The sequence below is a fragment of the Strigops habroptila genome, chromosome Z (genome assembly GCF_004027225.2).
Source record: "Strigops habroptila isolate Jane chromosome Z, bStrHab1.2.pri, whole genome shotgun sequence".
In the NCBI taxonomy this organism is placed as follows: Eukaryota; Metazoa; Chordata; class Aves; order Psittaciformes; family Psittacidae; genus Strigops; species Strigops habroptila.
This window is the reverse complement of record NC_044302.2, coordinates 12,939,080-12,944,967: the sequence shown is the minus strand read 5'-3', so window position 1 is coordinate 12,944,967 and position 5,888 is coordinate 12,939,080. Positions and strand designations below refer to the sequence as shown.

At 35.4% G+C, this 5,888-nt stretch overlaps 1 long non-coding RNA gene across 1 annotated transcript; it reads right to left on the bottom strand.

The window, feature by feature from the left end:
- Positions 1–283: 283 nt before the first annotated feature.
- LOC115619502 lies at positions 284–5,477 on the bottom strand. The gene is made up of 3 exons (XR_003995042.1): positions 5,231–5,477; positions 4,497–4,628; positions 284–317 (listed from the first exon to the last, which is right to left on the bottom strand). It is a non-coding gene; the product is annotated as an uncharacterized LOC115619502 (long non-coding RNA).
- Between the last annotated feature and the right edge of the window lie 411 nt (positions 5,478–5,888).

Genomic DNA, 5,888 nt, shown 5'->3' with positions numbered 1-5,888 from the left:
AGCAAAGAAAGATCTTCTAGAGTGAGAAAGTATCTTCCGTTTAAAAAAGAAAAAAAAATCAGATTTGTCTATTCTTTGTCTGAAGTAATAAGCAGAAATAAAATAGATTTCTAATAATTTCAGTTTCAGACATTAATTAACTACTGTTTTCTACTACAGGTGTACTGGCTGGGTTCTACTTGGCCTTACAACAAAAGAGTTGAGTATCACGTTTTGGCTCATTATCTAATTAAATTACAGGTGATTCTGAGTTGTCAGAACTCGGGACGGTTTGAAGGGACACGGAGTTCTGTGAACTTTCAAGGCTCCTGACGCCACTGTAGAAATAAGGAGAGGGGACAAGGATCTAACCATATCTACTGCCTTCCTCCTTTCAGTGAGACCTCTGGCAAAATTACCACTTGCACTCAGAGAGACAAACACGGGCTCCTTAACCAAGATTTTCATAGACATAGAGACGCAATTCATCACTGCACAGTCCCACACCTATGAGATATCTGTTATAAAGTTACCAAATATAATGTGTCTCACGTACCAGCAAGAATATCTACACCCATTTTATCTATACATACAGCAAAGTAATGACAGATCAGCAGCCACTTTGAAGGCTAAAATGATGAAAAAGATGTAGGTTAGCATCCAATTTGTAATAAAAAAAGGAATGAGCTCTGAGTGCTATTTGAAGACTAGTGAGAAGTACGGAAGAGTCTGTACTTCCAGAAGATGCCTATCCACACCTTTATACATAAATACATTATTACCAGTCTGGTTCCAGCTGTTAGTACCCAACAACTTAATTAAAATGTGAATTACGGTGAACAGTATCTACCAATTTTTTAGAAACATTAAATGAAACACTAATATTAAGTACTTCATACATGACAAAGATAGTAGCAAAGCTCTGGACATGACCAGGCCTGTGCTCTTCCCATTCACACCACAGGTTTGAGAGTACTTAGGATCACACAGAGGTGTTGTAGGAAGCCCTGAAAAGCACCTGGTTCTTTTCCCAGAGTTGTGGTTTCTTCTTTGCTTCAAGGTTTTTAAACATCAATAAATCTACAGAATGCCCAAGGAAACAGAGGAAGAAGACCTCTAAGTACTGATTCCAGCTCAACCACATTCTAGTTGCCTAGTAGGAAGCATGGAGTGAACCTGAACATCAGCATGGCTTGAGTTCTTAAAGATGGTTTAACTTGACAGCTAATACCATCAGTAGCACAGAGGGAGCATATATCGTATGTCAGAAGCATGGCAGAAATGAGAAATTTTGGTAGGAGCAGTCCAGCCAATCTTGTCCTCAATAATGGCCACAAAGGACACAACCAGTCTGACACAGTTGGATCATCCTTGGAGTTACCTTAATTTATGCTAAAACAAAATTGATGCCAACCTATTGCAGAATTTATCAAAAAGGGATTGCAGCATCTACTGTTTCTAAGTGTCATAAAGATTGATTTTATTTAATAAAAAAGAGTTCAGCTTACCATTGTATTTCTGATGGGCCTTCTAGCACAAAGGTCTTCATCAGAAATGGGCTATTCTTTTGAAAATCAGTATTGCAAAATATGGACATTTAATATAAAATCTCATACTGACATCTGGATTTAAACTGGCACAAAAGAAGTTACACCCATTTTATCTTTGTTTCTATTAACTGTATAACAAGCATGAAATATGTACAGAACATGACATGGAAGAAAAAGCAAACAATAAAACAAGAGTCAAACACTCTTGAACTGAAGAGAACTTCTTGACTTTTGTTACTCTTCTCTTTGAAGTATCCATGCATTAATTCAGAAAAGAGTGCAGACTCACAAACTGAAAAGAATAGAGGGCAAATCGGGGCTGTTTCAGGAATTCAGATAGAAGATATATTTAAACACGCTATAACGCAAAGAGGAGGGTTTTCTTCAATGTCATCTTATTACACTGCAAGGGAGGAAAACAGACAGTTCAATCACAAAATCATAATGCTTAAGCAGCATGAAATCATAAAGCTAGCAACAAAACAGGTGAAGCATGCTACATTTATGATTCATATGCTTCCTTTCACCCTAGCACAGTATTGGTTTACTGATAGCCCTAAATGGCCAGTCCCTGCTGGTCTCTCCAGCACAAGAGGAGTGAGCAGTATTGTCCTTTTGGGTGTACTTACTGTACTGAACTCCATCATATAAAAATAATGCACATGAATAGTTAAACTGTTTATCCAACTGTACACATAGGTTACAAGCTACCATAAATAGGGTTGTTGTTCAGGCATGTACATAAAGCTCAATATATACAAATAATCTTTACTGTTGGTTTCTAGATCCCCTGAAATTGGTATACTGCTACAATATAATTTGGTAATTTTACTTTGCTACAAACACCCTAATTCTCTTAAAAATTGAATGTGAATTAAAATAACAAGTTATTTGTAGGATCATATCTATCAAAGAAAGTCTAAATGCAGATTTTCATTGACCATTTATTTTTCTCCTAATTTTTTCAAAACTTATGTGATTCTGAGATTGCCAATGTTGATATTATCTAGCATCTGGGTGGCAAGCACATCTTGAAAGAGGTGTCTCCTTAAGGTTTAAATGAGTATACATCCAGAGTAAAAGCAATTCAGAGAAAACTCTCAACTTTATCTTATGCCTCCACATGGTGAAATAGGCATTTCCAGCTACTAAACTGAAATTAGAACATCACAAAATAAACTGGGATGTTCCCTCTCTGCGCTAAAGCTGGACTGAATATAGAGATGAGGAGGGAATGGAAAGGACAGTTTTGCTTACCTCAGATAGGCTGAGGGCTTCACCAGTCTCTGCAGCAACTCATTTGGCTGAGTAAGGAATTAATTTGCAGAATTCAGCCTATCTTTTATTATCACAGATCCTCCTGATACAAGTCAATTCCTAACAAAAGGATAATAATTTCTAGAGTGACTAGCTACTCTTAAAGACATGAACTAGGCTCCTAAAGGCCTTTTCACAAATGTTAACGATATGTATCATATACTGACATGCATTCATTATCAGGTAAATAGACCCGCTATACTGCAATCTCTTGTCAATCAATAATCCATACTATCAACAAAATTTCTACATCATTTGCAAGATAATATCATTGTTCTCTAAAAATTATCTGAACCAACTTTTCCTATACAACATGAATGTAATAAAGATTTTTTCAAGACGTACTTACAATATATTTATCCTAGCATATGAAAGTTGTTGCAGTAAAAAAAAAAATAAACATAGTAATAATAAGAGAGGAACTAACAGAATATTTATTTGCTACTGGTATTTGCATTTCATTTTCTGAATGATAATCCTGAGAACACATTTCAGTATTTTCTACCCGTATCCTCAGACTCAATCGAAATTCTTCAGTTTCTCTTTTCAGCCAGAAGATGGAGTCACTGGTTCCTTAGAAAGATCTTCATTACCCACACTACTGTCCTACCTTGTTCCTATAGCTATGTTAGCTTTCACCTAGGTAAATGTTAATAACTGCATTAAAAGCTATAAATTATTCAGAATTTTGAGACAATTTATCCTGCTCAGTACAATATTGTTGATTCACTTGCAAGTCAACTTTACTAGCTTACAGTAAATCTTTCTAGAATATATCAGGGTTGTTGGGGAGGTGTGGTTTATGAATTCTTTCTATTATTCTAGTTAACATATTTCCAGTCACAATCTTCACCTGAAGGTTTCTGACTGAATATTCTGCCCTGGCTCAGTGAGATTTCCACAGGGCCCGAGACAGTCTTCGGATATAGTTTACTGATCACTTTTGCTTGGGAAGAACTAATTGCACCGTAGTTCATCAGACAGCTGGCAATTCTGGAATAGGAACTCTCTTACTAATGCTATATCTACTGCAAATTAATATCTAAGAGCACATCACACAAGAAGCAGCGTTAAACCTAGCAGATAACCAGCCACAGAGAATTTATGGTTACATGTTCTTCACATACAGGTGTACCAAGGAAATGAGTGTACTCATACCAAGCAACTTGAAAATAAGACTAGGAAATCAACACAAGAGCTTACATCAACAGGTCTGATCATAAATAATCTATCAATTAACAACATCATACTAGTACTTCCGGGAACGACTGATCAGTAGTAAAAAGCTGGTTCATGAGCTACAGGTATCACAAAAAGACAAACTGAAGACACAAATGCAATAAAGATTACAAGTAGCTGGCACTACAGCAGTTCTGCACATACCACAGTGATGGAAAACTTCTGTTTTAAACGGCTTAACATGAAAAGCAATTTATCAACCATACCACTAAGTTTGATTTCCACAGCATTGTAAGCAGATTACAGGTATTCTAAAATTAACCACAATTTTAATTCATAATCACAAGAATTTCAGCAATGGTATGTTGTCTGACTATATCTGTAGTGGACATAGCAGTGTTCCCTAGCTAGCTACTATTGAAGATGTCTGACATCTTCAAAATAGAGAAACCTAAAAAACATCAGGGTTACCTTTGCCTTCTGGATTAGCTGCAAAGGTGGAATCCATTTTTTTGCTTTAAAGCACAGAAAGCAAACCACCACTCAGAATTCAAACAAATGTGTCCGTGAGCATTCAGGGGTGTATTACCACAGATACCCAACCTGTTAGTATAAGCAAAATATTTTATGATTCCTCTGTCATGTTAGTCTTATCACTTGTAAGTTCCAAAAAGTAAAGGGGAAAACTACTATTTTTCATTTCCTCATAGTTTTAATTTACACATGTCTGCAGAACTTTTATCCATATAATACACAAATTCCTAACTGAGTACGTTCAGTTCACTCCATTTTTTCTTAAAAGTACAACACACTAAAGTCTTACATACGTGACAAAATGTATTTGTTCAGTTATCAGATATTTGTTTATAAAGCTTTCACAGTTACCTAATAGGTTCAAGTTTAATTCACAAAAGATTAATAATTCAGCTTCCAAAACTTTGTGTTACTTCCCATAAGACATTCACTCACATCTACAGTTCAAAAGGTTTAATCTTTTATTGCAGCATTACTAAGGGTCACGATGGTAACTCCGGCCAAGTTAGGAAAACGGCACTGCTATTAATTATTATTTACAGTACATAGTAGTAAATTAATAGGGCTATAAAAGGTATTGCTATGACTTATCAGAGTACTAAAAACTCATTCACTGGATTTCTTTTTCCTACTAAACTACTGCATTCAGTATTATAACGCAAGCTTTTTACCTTTTTCTTTTAATTAGGTGAGCTGGGTTTGGAGAATGTAAAATGGAATTCTTGTGATTGCTGGTGAGAAAGGAGTAGAAGTTATGTTATCATTAGAAAAACAAAAAAATGAGGGGAAATATTCTAAGAGGATTTCCTTCACCTTACACCTATGCAACTGTAGAAAATTCACAAAAAATATTGTTCAGGAAGTCCAATATCTGGGAAACTTAAAGAAAACCTGGAAAAAAGACAGGAAATACGAAGTCCAGCTCTAACAAAAGGAAAACAACAGATAAGCAGATAGGTTTTCCTAATCATTATTTTTGATAATTTAAAAAAACAGTATTAATTGAAACAACATTGCATTTGAGTGTCAAAAATCAAGCCTACGTCTGCTCCATCAGCAATGTTTTAGAGAATTTTTCAGACACAAGCCACCTCTATTAAAATGGAGAAATGTAACTAATATCTGGCAAACCTTTCAATAGTAACATGCTTATTATTATTGTACACAAAATTAATATACTGTTTTCCATTTCTTATTATTAATACTACTTTTGAAACTCCTACCTTTGTGCTAAAACTGCTAAAGCAGTCAAAATGGTGCGGAGATGTAAAGACCTGAATTACTGAGCTCAACACTTCTGCCTGCATGTATGATGCTCACAAATACATT